Source organism: Topomyia yanbarensis, unplaced genomic scaffold (assembly GCF_030247195.1).
Source record: "Topomyia yanbarensis strain Yona2022 unplaced genomic scaffold, ASM3024719v1 HiC_scaffold_37, whole genome shotgun sequence".
NCBI classification, from domain to species: Eukaryota; Metazoa; Arthropoda; class Insecta; order Diptera; family Culicidae; genus Topomyia; species Topomyia yanbarensis.
Window position 1 is genome coordinate 155872 of NW_026683569.1, and position 23743 is coordinate 179614.

Below are 23743 nucleotides of genomic sequence, written 5' to 3' on the forward strand. Positions count from 1 at the left end.
TGTAGCAGTATTATGGAGTAACATCATCAAGTGGATGATAAATCAAGGTTCAAAGTTCGTCAGGAATCTTCTTGTACTAAATATTATTTTCAATTCATTTGCTTACGAGGTGGTTTCTTGTTATTCTTTCTAAGCTCAGTTTTTCTTTGTTTCTCTTCCTTTACTTTCCTTTTCTTCAATTTCGCCTCATTATCATTATTTAGCTGTGATATGTCTCTTAGATTTTTCAACATATAGGTCGTCGAATTCAACAAATTCGAACTACAAATGTTTTTCAACATGGATTTCAGAAATCTCCTTTCTGGTCATATTATGATCTTCAATGAAATGTTCCTCAATCGCTTGATTTTCAACATCCATTGGTTTGAACATTTTTAAATAATTTGACCAAAAAGAGCAGGCGACCTACCGTTACGAAATTTTTCACTTTTTGATTATTCTAACTCGGTAAACAAATAGCTGTCAAGAAAGAAAATCGAGGGGTGTCCAAAATAAGTTGATATCATTTTTTAAGACATATTGTGGACACCATTTATTTAAGATTTTTTAGGTAAAACATTATGAAAAAACCTTTTCAAACACGTAACATGCATAATACCAAATCAGACAAACTAATTAAATCGATAAAAAATATTATAATTTTACATTTAAATCCAATTTGAAAATGTATCATTTCCACCGGTTCCTCTTGGCTATCGTTGAAACATGAAACGTTTTTTTTATATTTTTGAAAGATGTGCATTCTGTTTTTTTAAACAATTAGAGATGAACTAATGATATTGAAACTTAATAGACAACCCAAGGAATGTAATTGCTGCATCAAACCAAACAAATGCAAAGAAACTTGGCAGTGTAGGAGGCAAATACATTAACAGGGTCCTAAATATGTGGGGGTCCAAATTAGGTTGGTTACCCTAAGCTAGAAAATTACGTAACACGTTTTACATTTCTTATAAAAGAAATGTATAGAATTCGCTCAAACTTTCAAGATTTTTTCCGAGGCCCGGAGGGCCGAGTCTTATATACCAATCGACTCAGCTCGACGATTTGGGACAATGTCTGTGTGTGTGTGTATGTAACGGACAAATTCTCATTCGTGTTTCTCAGCAATGGCTGAACCGATCTTATCCAAACCAATTTTAAATGAAAGAACTAAAAAACAGTATGAACGCTATTAATTTGTTTTTTATTCTGATGTTTAGTTTCCAAGATATGAATGTTTGAATGTGTAAAAATGGCGTTTTTTGCAGTTTCTTGGAATTATTTGCCGAAGTTGACAATATAGATTAACAATTTATATGTTTTTAGATAGCTTTAACAAATACCTTTCGAACAAGCTATAGATTGTTGAAATCAGACTATTATCAAAAGAGATATTTAACATTAAATGCGGACGAAAGATTTTTATCATTTCCCATTGCCAGAAATATGACCAAAAACAAGTAATCTATTTTTAACGCCAAAACGGCTTATTTTAGGTCAATAGTATCTTCGGAGAATTTAATGGAGGCAATATGCCCTTTCTTTTGGTATTGTGCTTTTGCTGATTAATCCCCCTATGAGTGAGATATTTTCACAAATTTTCTTGGAAGTGATTATATCGAAATGATGCCTTCAGCAAATTTGTAGCTCTTACTTTTGCGAATAACTTCACTGAAGACTTCAAATATCTATTTTGAATACTTTAAAAGTTATGGCTTGTTGTTTGTGGATTACTCTTTGTCGCCTATTTATTGTTCAATATAGTAATAATCCATTGAAATAAGCCAAACATTATTTCGATAAAACGAATTTTGTATTTCATTTTTCTATCTACAACCGGTAGAAATAATCACCGAACACTTCCAAGTTGTCTGGAAGGAACTTGATAACTTATCAGTGCAAAAATGTTCATTTGTGCGAACCTTCTGACTGCAATTTTTCTAACTCATGACCATCGGATCGATCTGAAACATATCGGAAAATGAAAAGCGAAATAAATAACTCCAAGCAACGGCGTAGCCAAGAGAAGGTTTTGGGGTTTAACACCATACAACCCCCCTCCCCCCTCCACCACACCCAAAAAAAATATTGGATTGAAGTTGAAAATTTATTGATGCAGACTGATTAAATTCAATATTACAATAACAATTATCTGATCCGTACATTGATATCCTGTTGTTGTAAACATCATGAGGACTTTTGATAAATTGTCGGAATGGGGTCCTGATATGTAACTGATCTATTGGTCTTGATTTCACAGTTGTCTAATTGCATCAATATCAAAATCCTGCCTGAAAACATTCCAATAGAAAATTCCAGAGTTCTGTAATCAATCATAATCCTCAGATTTCTTTTCAAATTGAGCTCGTTTTTGTAGAGATGTACTGTAATAAGGGTCTTTATTTAATAGGAAGCGAAGTTAAAATTGATTTAATGTCTATGAAACATAGAACAGCTCACCAAAAAAATGCATAACTTTCAACATTTGCTAAAATGTTTTTGCCTTTCTCATTCACTCTAAAATTCGTCAATCTGATCCCGACCGGGAGGGCCGAGTGTCATATGCCAATCGACTCAGTTCGTCGAGATCGGAAAATGTCTGTGTGTGTATGTATGTATGTGTGTGTATGTGTGTATGTGGAAAAAAATGTGACCTCTGTTAATCAGAGATGGCTGGATCGATTTGCACAAAGTTAGTCTCAAATGAAAGGTACAACCTTCCCATCGGCTGCAATTGATTTTTTTTATTGATTGGACTTCCGGTTCCGGAGTTACGAGTTGAAGAGTGCAATCACACAGCAAATTCCCATGTAAACTGAAATGACAAATTTTCAAAATCAATTTTGTATTTTTGATGCCAAATGACTTTATAATGCATGAAACATCGAGATTTGATGTAAACTCGAAAAAAATAATGTTTGACAAAAATTGATTTTTTTGGGACATTTTTGCCTTTCTCATATAGAAAGGTAATCCAATCACTCTAAAAATCGTCAATCATACCGGCCCGGAGGGAGTATGCAGTAAGTGGTTGCTACTTTAAAATTAAAACTAGTTTAAAATTTCTTTACAAGTTGAAAATTTTCGGCAGGACCCGAACCTCCCGGATCTTACTATGTGATACTGAAACATCGCTTGAAACCAGCGGCGGTCAGTATCTCAAGATCGTGGCTGTCGATCCATTGTACGTATGTGCAAATCGAACTGAACATGTAATATTTAATTCCACCATTGTATTGAACATAACCAGCCATGGAATCGTAGTCTGGACAAATGAGAAAAGCACAATTGCACCACTAGGTGGATTAAAACAGGTTTTCATTTTGGGAATGCGTCGAGTTGAGACGAAAACGTAATATGATTAATATCGAGGATAACACTTTCCGAATGTAGAGAGAAATTTATGAAAAATAACGATTTCCATTCGACTCTAGCAGGTTCTGATCGATTTTGATGAGAATTTGATTTTTGTTGTATGACCAATTATATGTATAGGTCAAATGTTCAAAAACAGTAATTTAAGGTCAAGATAACATCATTTTGAAACCGCCAATTTCGGAGGGTTAGTATCTTCGATGAGTTTTACAAACGTTAAACAGCGCATCATTTGATAAAATAATTTTGACGGTATATCGTCCAAGAAGTATTTATGGTGAATTTTCTCAGGTTAATATTCATGACTACAATAAAGTCTCAACAAATTCGCTAAAAACACGAACTCTGTTACTATTTTTTGAAAAATTATTTCTGCATCATTTTAAAACTTCAAAAATTACGGTTTCGGAATTATGCCGTTTGGACAGTAAGATCGATTTTCACCAAACCCCCACCAATTGTAAAATTGGTATTGTAAACAAAATGTAAGGGTGATACTTCAATGCTGATAGGTGGGACCGAAAAAGTAAACAATCGTCAAAGGGGCGATACTATCATTTTGTCAATTTCAATAGCAAACACAAATTTTAATTTAATAATTTCAAATACTTCATGAAGTTTTGGGTTTCGATCACTGAATCATGCAATCTAGGATGTAAAAAACACAATATTTCTTAAATAGGAAATAAAACCAAGTCTGGAAATATTCACTGTTGATTTTCTTTGAATGGTGTCACTGCTAGTATCGCTTTTTTCCAGAAAAAGCGTTGATATTTAGGTCTCAGTCGCGTTGAAAATTTGAGTAAAGTATAAACTTCATTCCGATTCAAAAAAAAAATCGATTTTTTGGCTTAGTACAATATACATAACCCCTTTAGGAAAATTCAGTTTTCCCACCACAATGCATTGATTAAGGAATTTAGATATTTTATTAACAGAGCATTAGCAATAATTCGTTTGTATGTCTATTTTATGGGCCACTTTTTCGCTTTCCCATTGATTTGGTTTGAGATTTCTAGCACTGATGTTGTCCTATGCTGATTTGAGCGATTCTCTGTGTCCTGCCACAATCCCATGTAGTATGTGTTATCAAAACCTGTTTTAATCCACCTAGCGGTGCAATTATGCCTTTCTCATTTCTCTAAACTATGGCACGGAGGCTTTTCATGTTCAACATAATTGTGGAAATGTCCATTACATTCTTAGTACACTTTGCACTTATACACAATGGCATGCCAGCCACGAACTTGATGAGCTACGTGTCGACGGTGAAACACTTGAAACAAAAAAATATCATACTCCATTAGCCTAATCAGCATTAGATCAATGTTATCTGCTTGCTAACTCATTTTGTCATGCGGGGATGGGTATGTGAGGAGGGCGAAAGTCCCATGAACGAACGACTCCCCAGCTTAAATTGGTATGCTTTGTAATATAGTAGTGGTTTAAAGATGATGGGGTTGAAAGGGAGAGGTATGAGGTGGTGGTCTGAGGGGTGATTTAAGGAGATTTTTAAAGGAGGGGAGTGAACAGTAGAGGGGGAGTGTAACCCCTCTCCGTAAACCATCCGGGATTAGGTTGACGTTTTTCAGAGGGATTGCATAACCTTTCTATATGAGAAAGGCAAAAATGTGCAAAATCCAAAAAAGTGAATCTTCGTCAAATTTTTTTCGTGTTTGCATCAAATCTCGACGTTTTATGCACCTTGAATACATTTAGCATCAAAAATAAAAATTCTATTTTTAATTTTTCCTATAGTTTTTATGAGAAATTTCTGTGTGGCCGCACTCTGAAACCCGTAATTCCGGAACCAGAATTCCGATCGATCCAAAATTCAATAGCAGCCGATGGGAAGGTTACACCTTTCATTTGAGACTAAGTTTGGGCAAATCGGTCCAGCCATCTCTGAGAAAAATGAGTGACATTATTTGACACATACGCACATACATACACACACACATACACACACATACATACACACATACAGACTTTTTCCGATCTCGACGAACTGAGTCGAATGGGATATGACACTCGGCCCTCCGGGCCGGGATTAGGTTGACGTTTTTCAGAGTGATTGCATAACCTTTCTATATGAGAAAGGCAAAACATCGCGAAGCATCAAGTTCTAAATGTTCTCAAACGATATAATATCCGAAGAGAGTGATAAGAGTTATAAGAAATGTCTCATCACACTGTTAGGTGGATTAAAAGCGTTTTTGCTGAAGAATTTGAATTGAATCTGTTACATAATAGGGCAGGGGGATAGAGAAATTTGTGACAATTTGTTACATAGCGAAATCGTCTTAGGACACCAGCGGCTGCTCGTTCAGTGGGCCATAAACGCGACTTCCGGGGGATTAAGAAGCCCAGCACTCCGAAATCCTTGGCAGTTGTTGCGGTGATATGATCGGAAAAGCTCAACTTCCTATCGAAGAGTACTCCGGATCGAGTCGACACATTTAATTGTTCTTCCGTGTAGGGGGATTCCATGATAAACCGGCCGACCGCAAAATATGACCATCGTCGATTCGAATGAAACTTTACATTTGTGTTCGGTTTATGAATCTCCATGATTTTTTCTGGCAATTTCAATATTCTGACACAAGAGCAATTTTTCACAAGGGCGCAGACGTTTATACGTGCAATAATTTCAAAATTTTTTGTTCTATTACACTATTTTTTACAATAAAACTATCTGAGAATGAAATACAGGTAAAGAATACTTCTGCACGAAAAAAAATATACACTGAAAAATATGTTGTGTCATTTTTCTTAAAAACAAAAATTTATGATAAAAATTCAAATTACAAAAAAACCATTTTTACTAATTTTTTATGTTATGCCAAACAAAATTTAAAGAGAAAAGAAACATTTTGAATGCAATTTCATGATGGAGAAATTATCAGCAAAAAAGTTTTTCTAACAATAACTTTATACATGTTTTAAAATTTCATACTAATTGACATACAAAACTGTAATTTTATTACAGAATTTAATTCTAAGCATCATTTTAAATCAAAATGAATTTAACAAATATCTTCCAAAATGCGATAGTTTTCGAGATATTTGGAATATTGCTCCAACAAAATCAATTAATTCATGAAATTATGTCTTTTTTAAAAGTTATTCGCGTTACCCCAGCATGAATTGTCAAAAGTCTAATGTTTTTCGTTTTAAAGACATAAAAGAAGCTTTTTCAATGTATTTGGATGATGGAGGAGCTTTTAATAAAAATTTCATTTTAATAAAACAACTTTTTTTTATAATTCATGCAAAAGTCAAAAGTACAATTTTATTTTTAAATATGATTTTAAACGCCACAAAATGCTTATAACAAAAACATTCTGAAATGTAGTAGTTTTCGAGATATTTTAAATTTTGTTTTAACAACACAATTATTTTGTTTTATTTCGACCTTTGTCAGAAGTTATTCACGTTTCTCCATCGACAAAAATTAGTTTTAAGTAAGGCCCATAACATTGCCTATAACTTTCCCGTTGTTATTAAGGCGATGTTGTAAACCGTTTGAAAGCTATACAAGAACAATCAAAATATGATTCAACCATAGGATCTGATGATTAAACTATATAGTTGAATTATATTTTGGTGTTTTTTTGTATAGCTTTCAAATGGTTTACAATATCGCCTTGATGTCAATGGGAAAGTTATAGGAAATATTATGGGCCTTAAGAAAAACTAATTTTTGTCGATGGAGAAACGCGAATAATTTCTGAAAAGGTCGTAGTAAAACAAAATAATTGCGTTGTTAAAACAAAATTTTAAATATCTCGAGAACTACTACATACCCGAAAATTTTGGTTATAAGCTTTTTGATTTGAAATGGCGTTTTGAATCATATTCAAAAATAAAATTGTACTTTTGACTGCAAATAGTATGAATTATAAAAATTTGTCAAAAGTTGTAGTTAGGAAAACTTTTTTATTAAAGGTTCCTCCATAATCCAAATTAACTGAAAAAGCTTCTTTTATGCCTTTAAAACGATAAACATTAGACTTTTGACAATTTATGATGGGGTAGCGCGAATTACTTTGAAAAGGCATAATTACATAAATTAAATGTTTTTGTTGGAGCGAAATTCCAAATATCTCGAAAACTGTCGCATTTTGGATGATATTTGTTAAATGCATTTTGATTTAAAATGATACTTAGAATTATATTCTGCAATAAAATTACAGTTTTGTATGTCAATTACTATGAAATTTAATAACATGTATAAAGTTATTGTTAGAAAAATTCTTTTGCTGATAATTTCCCCATCATGAAACCACATTTAAAATGTTTCCTTTCTCTTTAGATTTTTGTTGACAAAATATAAAAAAAATAGAAAAAGTGGGTATTTTGTAATTTAAATTTTTATCATAAATTTTTGCTTTTGTGAAAAATTACACAACATTTTGTTCAGTGTATATTTTGCAGCAGTATTCATTACCTGTATTTCGTTCTCAGATAGTTTTATTGTATAAATAGTGTAATCGAACAAAAAAATTGAAATTCATGCACGTAGAAACGTTTACGTCCTTTTAAAAAATTACGCTTGAGTCAAAATAATCTTATTGACTGTGGAAAATGTTCAGTCTTCCATGCCGGTTGAACATGTAAAGTTTTATCGGAATCAAAGATGGTCGGTAACGATTTTAGAGATTTTCGGACGGACCTTCGTGGAATTCCTCATTAATAAAGTCCTAGAGTAAGCAAGCGTCCGAAATTAATTACTTTGCATTTATATACGTTGACTTCCGTTCCGTTAAACGTGCACCATTCTTGAATAATACAGATATTTTCTTGAAGCACTACGGCGTCAAGTGCCGAAACGATAGATTTTCAAATCGTCTGCGTATAGAAACTTCCCAGACTTGACCCGACTTCAGATATCGTTGATAAACAAAATAAAAATAAGCGGATCCAGATGACTGCTTTGCGGGACTCCTGTGGGTATTCTGAATGTGCTTGATGGCGTGTTTGTATACTCACGAATGTCGATCGATCGGAAAAATAGAACTGCAACCAGTTAGTCAGACAGATGGAAAATCCTAAACGTTTAATTTCAGGATTGCGATGTTGTGCGGTATTTTGTCCAAAGCTTTTGAAAAATCGATATAAATTGCATCCACCTGATGACGATTTTCGACGGCGGGAAACAACTTAGAAGTGTAAGCTATCAGGTTACAGGTTTTCAAGGTAATAAAATGCATAAAATGTTCACCGCACGCAACTGTGACCGGAGGTATGGGGCTTTGAAAATCCGGAACATTACCGGTATTCATCAAATCTGAGGCCTAATTCAGAAGCCGCTGAGAAAGTTCAAGGAATTATTCTCTTAAGGTTCAAGTTACCTTTTTTGAGCATGTGTTAGATTTGAACGCTGGGTAGTATGGGTAGGAAAAATTGTGTTCAGCTTTGCCACCAGATTATTCCATTTAATCTGTCGATTTATTAGATTATCACAATTCAATTCATGCAAAATACCTGCTGGAAAAACCATCGGTTTCGCTAAATGGTGCTTTTAAAAAAGTGGCAGTGATTTTTTGTCACACTACACACCGTGCTGGGGTACGCAACACAACTGCGCAATGAAAAACTCACAGCCACTTTTGCAAAAGCACCATTTAGCGAAACCGATGGTTTTTCCTGCAGGTATTTTGCATGAATTGAATCGTGATGATCTAATAAATCGACAGATATTCTTCTTTTAGAGTTTTAAAAAGGGTTAAATGGATAATCTGGTGGCAAAGCTGAACACAATTTTTTTTACGCACACTATCAAGCCTTGAGGTAACTTGAGCCTTAAAGTTGTGGAAAATTCTAGCGATCAAAATGCAATCAAATTTATTAACCGCACGCACTTGTGACCGGAGTTATGGGGCTTTGAAGATCCGGAACATTACCGGTATTCATCAAGTCTGAGGTCTAAATAAAAAAGCCGCAGTAAAAGTACAACGAATTATGTCTTTAAAGTTGCGGAAAGCTCTAGCGATCAAGATGCAATCAAATTTGTTCAATTTGTAATTCTTTGAACTTTTTAGCGGCTTCTGACTTAGGCCTAAGATCTGATGAATACCAGTGAAGTTCCGGATCTACAAAGCCCTAAATTTTCGGTCACAAATGCGTGTGGTGAACAATTTGATTGCATTTTATTTCCTAAAAAATTCCGCAACTTTTGGTGTATATATTGTCATATTTTTCAGCGGCTTCCAATTAATTGCCTTTCTTGTCGGATTTCTTCCACTGTGCAGTGGAGGTCATCGTTGCTGAGTCGGGCGCATTCGGTTTCCAAAAAACCTTTCTGGAATCCGACTTCTCTTCGAACTCACGATAAGCAATTCCAACTGGTCATATAAACACCGTCATAGCCTTATCTTTGAGATCCGTGGGCATTCCAACTTTGTAGGAGACAAAATTCAGCGTTCTAGAATTATTGCCACGAGAGACCAACTAAACGACATTTTAATTTATTTAGCTCAACATCAATTTCATGATAACACTGAATCAACAATTTGCCTCCACAATACTCGATTTGTAGCTGCAGCTCTCCAACGTCGGTTACGCCCAGCACTCGCCAAATCACGTTCCACCTGGTCCACCCATCGTGCTCTCTGCGCTCCTCGCCGTCTTGTACCAACCGGATCATTAGCGAACACCATCTTTGCAGGATTGTTGTCCGGCATTCTTGCAACATGCCCTGCCCACCGTATCCTTCCAGCTTTGGCCACCTTTTGGATACTGGGTTCGACATAGAGTGCAGCGAGCTCGTGGTTCATCCTTCGCCGCCACACACCGTTCTCCTGCACACCGCTGAAGAGCGTCCTTAGCACCTGTCGCTCGAAAACTCCTAGCGCTTGCAGGTCCTCCTCGAGCATGGTCCAAGTCTCGTGCCCGTAGAGAACCACCGGTTTTATAAGCGTTTTGTAGATGGTGCATTTGGTGCGGGGGTGAATCTTTCTTGACCGCTGTTTCTTCTGGAGCCCATAGTAGGAGCGACTTTCACTGATGATGCGTCTTCGGATTTCACGGCTCACGTTATTGTCAGCCGTTAATAAGGATCCAAAATCCTCCACTACCTCGAAGGTATCCCCGTCGATCGTAACGCTGTTTCCTAGCCGGATTCTGTCGTTTTCGGTTCCGCCTACCAGCATATACTTTGTTTTTGACGCATTTACCACCAGTCCGACCTTCGCTTCTTCGCGTTGCAGGCGGGTGTACAGGTCTGCCACCGTTCCAAATGTTCGGGCGATAATGTCCATGTCGTCTGCGAAGCATAAAAATTGGCCGGATTTCGTGAAGATCGTGAGTCCGGCTCGTCGCATCATACCTTCCAGAGCGATGTTGAATAGTAGACACGAGAGTCCATTACCTTGTCTCAGTTCCCGTCGAGATTCGAATGGACTGGCATCCTTACGCTGTTTTGTACATAATTGCCCAGCACTGCTCCACCGGGCGCAGCTCCGGATAGTTTGGCGGATTCATGTCCTTTGGAACAAAATGGACAGAATTGGCCTCATACCAGTCCAGGACACTTTTAGAATAGTGGCACGATGCCAAATCTGGCCACAATAGCGGAGCTTTGTCGTGCTGCTGCAAGAACGGCAAAAGGCGCTTCTCGAGGCACTCAGATTTGTAGATCTCGCCATTTACTGTGCCCTTTGTCACGAAAGGCTCACTCCTCAGTCCGCAAGAGCAGATGGCCTGCCAAATGAGATATTTGGACATTTTCTTCTTCTTAAATTTGTCGTCCACATAGAACTTGCACTTGCCGGTGAAAAACTCCAACCCCGGAATTTGCTTAAAATCGGATTTTATATACGTTTCGTCGTCCATCACACAGCAGCCATATTTTGTCAGCATCTTCTCGTAGAGCTTCCGTGCCCGAGTTTTAGCCGTCGATTGTTGCCGCTCATCGCGGTTTGGGAAGTTCTGTACCTTGTATGTATGTAGTCCAGCTCTCTTCTTTGCATTCTGGACGTAGCTCTGCGACATGCTGATCTTTTTAGCCAAATCACGGCTTGAGACGTTGGAATTTGCTTTAATCATCTGCTTCACCTTTCCCTCCGTCTTTTTGTTCTCCGGTCCCGGGTTTCTTCCAGCTCCTTTGCCGTGGTCCAACGTCAACCGCTCCTGGAACCGCTTCAACACTCTGGAGACGGTTGAATGGTGAATGTTCAACATTTTTCCCAACTGCCGGTGCGACAGATCAGGAAATTCCAGGTGTTTGGAAAGAATTTGTTCTCTCGACTCGCGTTGGTTCACCTCCATTTTCGTTGAATCGAAAAACACGACTTCGAGTTTGACAGCATGTAAACAATACACATCAATGAGAAAGTGTGCAAAATTTGGTTGATTTTTACCCAATGGTAAAAAAGTTATGCCCTTTTGAATGTGTCGCAATAATTTCGTGTTTGCCCTTTACGACCCTGATTCTCCCGGTGATCTTATACGGTCATGAATGGAATTTGGCGGCGTCGCATGAACCATGAGTGATGCCAAGTATATGAAGGGACGGATATTGTGAAGCTTATGCAACACGGCCGACTGCGGTGGGCTGGACACGGGCTGGCATTCGGAATGCCGAATGAGCATCAAGCGAAGACAATATTCAACAGGGAACCTGAAAGAGGCTGTCGACTTTGTGGTAGGCCGCGTACACGATGGCTCTGTGCGGTTGAGGAGGACCTGAGGGTGGTCAACGTTCAGTACAACTGGAAGCGAATGACCCAGAATCAAGTTCAGTGGGGAAAGATACTACATTCGGCGTAGGTGCATCGAGGAACAGCTGCAACATCAACAACAAAAGATCGCATTCTTTGACTTCATTGACATAATATACAAGAAAAAAAATCTATAGAGGTTTGAAAACTGTTCCATGTTAATTCTCCTTGTTTGTAGACTGGAATGATATCTGTTCGGCCACTTGTGTTTCTGAATTTTCAATAATTTATCAAATTCATATTAAATTTTGCATTTTTCGAAAAATCAATCATTTTCATCAAAACGCACAGCTGGAATACCAGCAACTTATCAAATAGCTGAAAGTAGTTCTAAAGCGATATTAATGAAAAATCAAAACTACAATAGTTATATAAAGATAACCATTTTTTAAGAAAGTATTTTTTTTGGTAAATTTCTTGTAGATTGAAAAGTAGACGAGTTCCAGTGTCTTCGACAAAGTTTTTTAAAATATTATTTTCTTCAATTTTTCGCGAAACCATTGTAAAGATAATTTCCTGAGTTTAAAAAAATTAGAACCACCCTACTCACTATTTAAAATGATAGAAAAGTATCGTAAAGTGAAATATTTTATCATGAAAACGAAGCTATATTTTTTATATTGTTCACCGTGAAAGTAACTTAAATATAACAAATAGTCCATGAACGAAAAACTAAATGTTTAAGATAAATTTTTGAGTTTTAATTTTTTTCGAACCAATCCTAAGATGTCTTTCAGAGTTTTTCAAGACGCACATTTTCTTCTAACACATCAAAACAACTCTAATCATTACCTTAGTTATAGTTGAAAAAGACTTACTTTTTGTTTACTCTAGTGAGTGCTCATAAGTTTTCTACGAAAACAGTTACATATGTGGTGCCATGAAACAAATTATTTGCCTGAAGACAATCTTAAAGTTGTCTGAAGACTACTTTAGTTTTAAATCAAAAATTATTTGAATAAAACAGTTTTTCTAAGAAACACCATAACCTTCGATTTAAATTTGTTGTAAAATGAAAAGTATGATAGATAGAGCTTACATGTCCTCAGCAAACTTCGCTGAAGGCTGTTTGGCTTTATCTAGAATCATTAAAAAGTTAATTTTTGATCTGGGTATAGTCAGAATCACCCTAACTGTTGTTTTAACACAAAGCAGGGCCTCACAAACTACGAAATTTTTTCCAAAGACTTAACCCTGTCATGCTCAACTTTTTTCTAGTACTTGTGAGGTTTCAAAACTATTCTTATTAGAAAACGATGGGATCAAGAAACGCGAAAAGCCTTTTTTCATAAAGATAGGTGCTTCAATTGCAGTGCTAGAAACTGTTCAATTTTTACCATCCACTGCTCAATACAATTCTCCTAGAACATTTACAATAGTCCAATTGCGTGGAAAATGCAGCCAAAGACAGTCTAAATTCATAATATTTATCAATTTTCAGTAATATTGCAACATAACGAATAAATATGAAAAATTCATACTTCGCCTCATCAGAAACCGACACTAACACATTGTCGGAATAGATTAGCGCTGGCTTGACGCAAATCCCTTAAAACTAAAACACACTATGTGTTTCAATCAAACGACTAATCAAACGTGATGTCCCGTTCGAGCAGAAGTTTTGTTTATGCCGATGAGACACAAGTGAAGCCGAAACTTGTCTTGGCTTAGCAGGCCTATGCGAAAGCACTATGCTATATTTCACCCTAAGGAGGAAAATTTGGTAAAAACCAAAATTTCTCACTAGGGTGAAAATTTGTTGGTAAAAACCAGTCTTTGTACAGGAGGGCACAAATCCTTATTTCATACTTATGCCGAAACGCAACATAGTATGAAATAAGGATTTGTGCCCTCCTGTACAAAGACTGGTTTTTACCAACAAATTTTCACCCTAGTGAGAAATTTTGGTTTTTACCAAATTTTCCTCCTTAGGGTGAAATATAGCATAATGAAAAATTCATTTTCCGTCGTCAACGTAAACTGTTCCTGGCAGCACTGCTCTATCGGAATCCAATCAGACTAATTGCAATAACTTCAATTCTAGAGCTGATTCTTGTAACTGTTAATAATTAAATGGAAGGTAATAGTCACATTTATTAGCCTTACTTATTTTTGTGACCAAATCTTGCTTCATTCAAAAGTTATAGCTGTTTAAAAATGTTATTGTCCACAAACAACATGGGCATGAAGGGGTTAATAAGGATAAGTTGTTAAGTTTTAGTAAAATCTAAAAATTCCTGCTAAATTTGCGTTCCGGACCACTGTGAACTGCTATGATAAACCGTAATAAAAGTATATAAATTATTCTAAATTCAAGGATCTATAGATTAACAAAAAACCCACTCATTTGATTTATCAGACCATTAGATAGAATACACACCGAATTGTAACCATGCACGGATACTGTCAGCAAACACTTCGCCTGTGCATCTTCAGCCAGCTTTTCCGGATTGATTGGTATCCAGTGAAAAATGGTGATCATTAACTTGGCGCCAGTGCACCTCACACCATTAGCCACATAAACTAGCGCCTAAAACCGACAGCGACGGTCGGCGAGAAAGTGCCCCAAACCATCCTGTGCCAACTATAATCTTAAATAAACACTCCCTCGGGCCAGGGTGAAGAATCCGAGCGAGAGCAAGCACAACTATGAAGCATCAAGCACAACCGGTCGTCCTCAATTTCCCGCCTGGCATGCTGTGCTACTTGTTGAGCCGTATCCAATCCCTCCCCACACATCTGGAAACGGACATCCCAAACAAAGGCTCCTTTCCCGATGCCTCCACAGTGCACTGTGGCGATCCTGGTCGGTATGCCGCACGCATACAAACCCGACCTGCGAAATGCTCCTGAAAGGATCGATGGACCAGCATCTGCGGCTCGATTTTCCATCGCCACGATTCGGCTGGCGGTGAGTTCTATTTTTCTTGTCCGTGGTCGCGTTCGGTTAACGGCGAGAACTCACTCTCTCCTGACTGACTGCCGTTTTCTGTCAGCGAGAGAAGAGAAAATGCGAACCCTCTCTCTCTCTCTTTGACACTCTCTGAGAACAGATGCTGCATGTCCCGTGGGATGGGTTAGTGCAACGTCACAACCAACCGGATCGCGCAACAGGTTGGCACATGTGATGTCGCTCGTCCCGAAGATTGAAGAGACTGACCTGAACTGCGCCTGACCGGTTACCATCGTACACCGGTAAGACCGGCGCGGTCGAGTTCCGTGAGATATCCGAGGGTTTCCAGGGGTCCCGGCGAGGTGGACAAATTCCGCGAGCAAAACATAGCAAAAATACGAGCATCAGCCAGAACCGTCAGCCCTCTGTCAGCAATGTATCCTTTTTCGGAGCGCAAATACCAGTGGGCAAAAAGCTTATCAACTCAGTCGGTTAGAAATTGTCGGCGAGCTACGTTGCGGATTTCACCGTCAACCGGGTAACCACCGGTGGATTGCTGTTTTCTGTGTTCGGTCGGTTCGACTCAGCGATTGCGTGCGTCCCGAAAGTGCGTGTTAGATTTGCGTCTCTAAGGGGGCTTCTCCACGTGACCCGGTGAACGTGGTGTTGATGTAGCCGTCCGTGTGTGTTTTCGTGCCCAGTTTTCAAGGGGAAGTACAGAAGGGTTGCTGGGGCAGTATAGTGGATGTGATTCTTGATGAAACCGAGCGGGTTTGAAAAGTGGTGTAATTACAGAACCAATTGATATCGATTTCTCGAACCAATGCTTTTGTTTGTTCTAGTATTTCACGGTAGTTTCTAGTATCTGTGAAAGTGAATGATTGAAATCAACGTGTAAGAGCTTCCGTTAGGCTGCTGGGTGAGATAATTGGATCGCTGTGGAAAACGGAGTGAAAATTGGTAAGTTGTAAGATGAATTGACAATAGTGTGTAAGGTCGTAAGTCAACCTGTCCACGGTGCGTAATTGTTTTGTTCGATGCTTTAATCAATTACGGGTGAAATATATTTATAGAGCACCAATGATTGAGCTTTTGAATGGAAGGTTGGGGTTATTATTCCACAGAATCCAGTAATGGAATATTAAATTATCGGATTGATGACCATGCCAGGCAGTCGTTCTTAGAATCACATTACTGAGCGTTTGGATATACTAATAGTTGCTGCAATTCAGTTGTCCAAATTAAGTGGAATTTGATGATTGGGTTCATTTTAACATTTGTCACAGTGATAAGCCTTCGATATTCAAAATGCAATGCTCTCAACATAAGGGAGTAGCTCTATCGAAATGCGTCACGACAGCATTAACCCTCAAAAGGACAAGCTAAAATTGTGACTTCAAGAAGCATTGCTCCTAAGGCCCAATGAAATCATAAGCCTCTTTTTTTCGTTTTATCAGTGAGAGAATCGAAAACCCGAAAACGTTCGGTCATTTGTATTTCAAATTACAAAATCATTGAAACTAAAGAACTTTAACTAGCCGGGCCTTTGAGACCCCTTGACTTTTTAAGGGTTAAGAGCAGCGAAATTTAGTTTGTATAGATTGATTCCTGTTAATCCAGATACTCGCATAAGGGCAGCAAATGATAGCTGAACTTTCCAGGACGGAGCGACCAAAAGAGAAATATAATACTCTCAGGCAGTATGAATCAGTGAATATTTTAGCTATTTTAATCATATTATCAAGGTTTCTGATGATTTTTGAAATAATGTGGGAATAATGATCGATGAACAACAATTTAGAATGCAACAATACACCAAGATCCCCGAAAATGGATACATTCCAGTGATTTCTCCGAGATGGTATAACTCTATCAAATAGCTTTTTTTCTGCGTGTGAAACAAATTACTGAGCGTTTGGATACACTGAAACGCAACCGATTTCCGTACACCAACTACAAAACTCATCTAATTGGTATTGTAGCTCAATTCCATCCAGTTAACATCGCTTAGTGACAAAAAGTTTAAATTCATCTGCGTAGATTCGGTTGTATTCTGGATACCTGCAAAAGTCCGAGATTGGGTAAAAGCCAAAAATGGCTCTACATTCCTTTCCGTCGATCTTCTGTTTCGACAGACTTCATCATCGAATCTTAGTGTCGCGGACATTTGCTGGGCCAGTGCTATGATCCAACTGACTATTGACTGGCTTAGAAACATCCGATAATTTGACAAATGAGGCACGGCCAACAGGGTATCGCCAATGAAGTTGAGTAAGGTACCCAGTGTCTCCATCTACGCTCGTGGGAGAGAGTGATCGACACGATCGAATGCTGAGGATCAGTTTTGAACCAAGACTTCTATACTTTTAATTTAATGACAAGTGAACTGTGTCTAATTCGTGATTGTCGATCTACCTGAACATCGATGTATATATATATTTTTTGCCTTTCTCAATAGAAAGGTATTGCAATTGCTCTGAAAACCGACTTTTTAACGGAGGCCCGGAGGGCCGAGTGACATATACCATTCGATTCAGTTCGTCGAGTTCGGCAAATGTCTGTGTGTGTATGTATGTGTGTGTATGTATGTGTGTGTGTATGTATGTGTGTGTATGTGCGTCTGTGTGTGTGTACGCGAACACAATCTCACTCACTTTTCTCAGAGATGGATGAACCGATTTTTACAAACTTAGTCCCAAATGAAAGGTGCAACGTTCCCATAGGCTGCTATTGAATTTCTAATGGATCCGACTTCCGGTTCCGGAATTACAGGGTGATGAGTACGAACACGCAGAAAATGTCGATTTTAATAAATTCTGCAATGAATGTATAATGGTGAAATTTTTTCCAAAATATGACCACAACTGCTTCGATTTGTAGTATTAGGTCACTAACATCCATTCAAAGTCTATTTGGCCACATTGGCCACCATCATCGGTTCCGGAAGCCCCGACGGAAGTATCTAAATTCAGAATAACAGTCACATCGGTTTCTCGAAGATGGCTAGACCGATTCGACTAAACTTGGCCTCAAATGAAAGATATTGCGTCCCCGTAAATGGCTATTAAATTTTATCCTCAACCGACTTCCGGTTCCGGAGTTACGGGTTGTGGCGTGCGATCACATAGCAAATTGTGATTCAAACCGATACTCCGATGGAAGCAAAAAAGGTAAAAATTTCGCTAAAATGTCTCTCAAATAACTTAACCTTGCAGTTCTAGGTCACCGACGGCCAAAAAAACTTTCGTTGGTCAACCATAGACGGTTCCGGAAGTACCCGGGAAAAGCGGCCATCTTTCATAACTAGCAAACTCATATCAGTTTCTCGGAAATGGTTGGGCCGATTTTCACAAACTTAGTCCCAAATGATAGCTATATTATCCTCACAGATGTCTGTAAAATTTCGAACGGATCGCTTGTATGGTTCCGGAAATATAGACTGAACGGTCCGGTCACACATGAAATTCCCATATAAGCCGGAATTCAAATTTTTTTTTCAAAGGGGGGACCCCATGAAAATTTCAGAAATCGAATTCGTATTTTTGATGCCAAACATCTTTAAAATGCATGAAACGTCGAGATTTTATGTTATGTGTGTGTGTGTGTGTTAACCTTTCTATCTCCCACTAGCTGGTAGTGATTTACAGAAAAAAGATGTTTGCATGTATTTAACCATTCATGCAAATAACTTGGTTCACGGATTTAGGAAGGTGTTAGCTCAATTGACTTTCCGATGACCCATTTCGTGTACAGTGCCAGGCATGTTCCGAGGTCATCGTTCCATCAACTAGCCCCGCCTTACTGTAATGTTTATATCAATTGGATTATAACATTACAGTAAAACTTTCGATTCCATTTAATCAGGAAATCGACACGTATTTAGTATATTGGTTCAATTTGTATATATATAACATAACTCATGTGTACTAGAAAACTTACCATTTTTGCAGTTTTCTACCTTCATTCCTATCTCCCATTTATGTCTCCTTTGACTCTCATCCACATTTCTTGAATTCCTGCTTATTTAAGAAAGAAAAGTGGAAATAATAAAAAAAGAACCGATGGACTCCGTGTTTTCCTCAGCGCTTCCGTTTCTCTTAGTCTGGTGTCACTGACTGTTGGACTTGTGTAAGTTGTTCCATTGGAGATCTCCAAGGACCTGTAATTGGAGGAAGATCTGACTTCTATCCAGAAGTATCAGTTTTTCACATTATAAATTATATGTGTGCACTACAAAACAATCCCGTGTATAATGCAACCATTTTTTGAACATTTATATGTACATATACACACATATACACATACACATATATACATACATAGACACACACATGTATACATAAAAATATACACGTGCATTCATACACACATACATATACAATTACCTACATACATATACGCATTGTTCATACATGTATACATACATACACACATATACACAATTACATACATATACTCGAGTTGAAGGAGGACCCCACGATTAACAGCTCAACTATACAAGAGATTATTACCACATCACGGGGTGAAACGGCAGAAGCTAAAGCCTTAAGCCCGTATACAGTGATTATGTGTATCGACCAGGATGATATCAGGACTGTGAACGAGCTAAAAGGTGCACTGAAGCTGCATTTTAACCTGGTCGAGTTGCACATCTTTCCGAGCAAGTGAAGTCAAGTGAATTTCCACTCCACTCCACCGTCGATGTGGAAAATAGGCTGGGGATCTAATCAAAATATTATACTCGAAGAGATCGCAGCAAAGCGTTTACAATCACTTTCACCTGACGCGGGGTGTATTCTTTGGTAGCGGGTAAAACTCTCTGTCGATCTCAATGTTATTAAAAAAGGGTTATCAGTAGATTATGCACAAACGTCGCGAATCACGAGTCACGAGTTTGCTAGACCAAAGCAAAATTAGCGTACGCGAAGCGAAGTTGTCCGTTGGTAGTTTTCATATAATCGAAACATTACTGTATATTAAAATAAAATAAGTTATATTATGATATGGATATATAAAAAATTAAAAGTTTGTGTACAAGCTACATCATATTTCTAATTCGGCTACCTTCGCTCCTCCGCTACAACATCCTCGCTACAAACCCGCATGATCCATCCAGACCCAAAACTCGCTACCGCGGAATCCACCGCAAAATGCAAAAAAAATATATAACAGAAGATAGGAGTTGGACACAGAAAACGCATACACTCCTTATTTGAGTCTCTCAGTGCACAATGAGGAACTCAAACTCGTCGAGCCCGCACACCCTTCCTCCACCATCGTATCCTATCCACCAGTGCTCTCTCAAGCACACACACACCAATTATGCTCTGAATAAGTGGATAAACTGAACACGCTTAAGGTTGGACAGTGAAAGGGCGAAACTCGTAAACGAAAAAAGCAGTTCCCCTCCACACCGCATGTCAGATCCTCACAAAAATCAATCATCAGTACTGTAACAACATTCTACATACGCTGACTGATCTCTATGAAGATCCGACACACGGTGCGGAAAAAAACCGCCTCCCCCGCCCGCAATTCCCGCGCATTCTCTGTCCAACCTTAACGCACAAAATTCACAGTAGACGAAGCCGAAGATAAATACAGGTAGAATACACGCCATCTGTCCAATCTGGTTGATGTCTTCGTGTAGGTGAATTGCATGAAAACTTAAACTGTTCCCATGTCCCTGTTCACTTCTCCTTTTGAACCTTGTTTCGCGGTAGGGATGCTAGGTATATTTTCGTAAACTACCGCACAATATATGAATAGTACCACTTATTCTTCACTATTAAAGCATATAATTATATTGTAATAAAAATTAAATTGACGCAATGTATGGTAGAAACCAAATAGTTAAAGGTATACGGACCCGTCACAATATACTACTGATACCAGCAGACATACCCAACACAAAAAATGAAACAGTTAGAAAACATACTAATTGGCCACACTTCCTCCTGTATATACACGACGTAGGCATGAGTAAGGAAAAAAACAACACACAAAAAATATATATTATAGTCCCAGCAAGCCATGCTTGACAATTTAAATAAAAAATATTCCAACTGGAATTCTCTCACCGCAGTCCGCCTTTATGGTCCTCTCTATGCCTCCTCGCGCCAGTAATGAGGAAATCGTAATGCCCGAAAGGCCAAACGCCGATATTTTAGTTCGGCATCACTCACACTACCAGTCCGTTCATCATCATCGGAGAAGCATGCCAATGGAACTCAGAACGTTCAAGCACAGTTCCCATTGACTAGCTCCCAATTTCCACGGCACGGAGTGCTTTGATGTGAAAAACATTTTCTGACTAATTTGATAAAATGATGACGTGCCGTTTACACTCCGCTCGGTCTTCAAAAAAACAACACATTGCGTGGATTGTACCCTAATCCCGCGAACACAAGCTCACTCCGTCACACACACATGATATCATCGATATATCGGAATCTCTACTTTGTACGAAAAGAGCCAACCACTTCTGGCCGATTGCACACACACAATTTCATCCATATCGCTTGACACTCAATACAGCAGAAGCAAACAAGTTCTTATCTGTTCATCATTCACATTCCCTCCTGGCTCATGGAAAACCAGAAAACCGCCAACCGCTTGAACACTAGCGAGTACTTTTCACCATTGCACCAAAATTCTTAAGCAACTTTCACGACATATCGCCCAGAGAAAAACAATAAAGCACAACAACGCGCGGAGCCAAATGAAAGCGTGACCGCCGCCTTCGGTTTTTCGAACCGAACTCTCAAACGTCGAGATTTTATGTTATCTCGAAAATTTTTTTTTATGAAAATCGACTTTTTGGGACTTTGCCGATTTCGCACCTTTTTTCAGTTCAATATTACCGTGGCTGTTTTTTTCTTTTTCAAAATTTTAGAACTCGAATAATGATTTATTTTCCTGTATATAGTTGTCATGTGATGTACAATAATAAAATGTAATATATGCATTTAAAAGCTTTTAATGAATATAAACAACGCACACATTCTCGTGATTCATGGTTGAGAAAGGCACAATTGCACCGCTAGGTGGATTAAAATAGGTTTTTTATATATATTTTAGCTGGTTTTACAAGACATTTCCAAAAATCAAAAGCAACATAATTCGTCTGCAGTCGTTTTTGCCGTGTACAGTCGTGATTCACTGGTTGGACACTTTTCAACTGGACCGCTTTTTAGTTGGACCTCCACTAGTTGGACCATTGTCCAACTAAAAATCATCTGAACGTCAAAATCTCATGTCAGATTGACTTTGACAATATATCTAACAATCTTTTACACTACTGACGTATTCTTTGGAGAGTTTTTGACATTTGTCAGTCGGTCCAACTAGTGAATTAAATTTGTTAGTGGGACATAGACTGTGGCCCAACCAACGAATCACGACTGTATCTATAGCGGAACGATTTTTAGTTTCTACTCTAGGCGAGATGAGAAGGTAGACTGACCTTAATAAACTGGTGATTAAAGGGGATAAATTTTGTGTTTTTATAGCACGTTCAAGGAATTTTTCTTTTAAAAGTGGATTGTGTTGAGATAGAACGGTGATTTTGGGCCTCGCCCAAGTAACCACTAAGCATTATTTAATGGCTTTAGACATGTTCTATATTTGCATACAAAACATATGGTTTACGGCGTCATAGTTCTATAGAGATCATGAGAGCACAATTAGTTCCGGAAAAGCGGCGAAATAGTGTGCCAGAATAGAGCTAGTTCAGAAGCACCTTAATGGCTGTCAAAAATGTTAATATAGAACCGTTTAAAAATGACTTTTCCCTTCTTTATCGATACTGCAAAAGAAAAAATAAACTTTCGATAACACACTCACCCTTCCGCTCTTCTTTCGTTTGACGTGCCAAACTGACGATTTAGTGCCTGTAGAAATGGGGTTCAATCCGCAGTTGAAAAGCTCATCCCAATGTGGTATACGCGTTTGATCCCTGATCTGTGAGAAGAATTGCTTGTATATTCGGTTTAATCCAAACTCTACTTGAACGTTTAGTTGAAATTACGCAAACGTGGATTATGTTCGCAATTGGATTTTTTTCGAAGAATCGTGCAGAATTTGCATTTTGATTTTAAGTTTATAGCATCATCATTTATTACAGGAAGGCATACGAGTTTAGGTGATTATTGGACCGCATAGGTATATTTGTTAATGGTCGGTGTCTCAAAGCACTATAACAAGATTCTATATTTTAGAATTTTCTATAAAAACTTTATAGCATTTAACTTCAAAAACTTTTTAGCGCGATGTCTATGTTCTGTATGTCGATATAGTGCTAGATTTAATGTTTCAAATTTTAGGTGCGTTGAAGCATTAAAAATACTTGTATACGGCTAGTTAGCTATAGAAATGCTAACTTATAGTCAATCTAGAGTTTTAAATTAGTGCTTATGGTTACTTGGGTGATCAAACGCGTATACCAAATTGAGACGAAGTTTTCGAGTGCGGATTGAATTCCATTTCTATAGGCACTAAATCGTCACTTTAAACATGTCGGCATGTCAAACAAAAGAAAAGGTAATTATTTCTTCTGCTGTGTCGATAAAGAAGGGAAGTTATTTTAAAAAAACGCAGCTCTGTGTTAACATTGCTGACAACCATTAAGGTGCTTCTGAACTTGCACATTATTTCGTCTTTTCCGATACTAACTGTGCTTTAACGATCTCTATAGAACTATGAAGCCGTAAAGCAATGGTTCTCAACCTTTTTCGTTCCACGGATCCCATAGAAAACACCCTGCATTGTT

General features: G+C 38.0%; 1 protein-coding gene across 1 annotated transcript in view; it reads left to right on the plus strand.

Moving 5' to 3' along the window:
• Positions 1-15358: 15358 nt before the first annotated feature.
• LOC131695336 (uncharacterized) overlaps positions 15359-23743 on the plus strand; it is a 52214-nt gene continuing 43829 nt past the window's right edge. The window contains exon 1 of the mRNA XM_058983799.1: positions 15359-15933. The gene's annotated coding sequence lies outside the window, so the exon portion shown is untranslated. The remainder of the gene's footprint in view (positions 15934-23743) is intronic.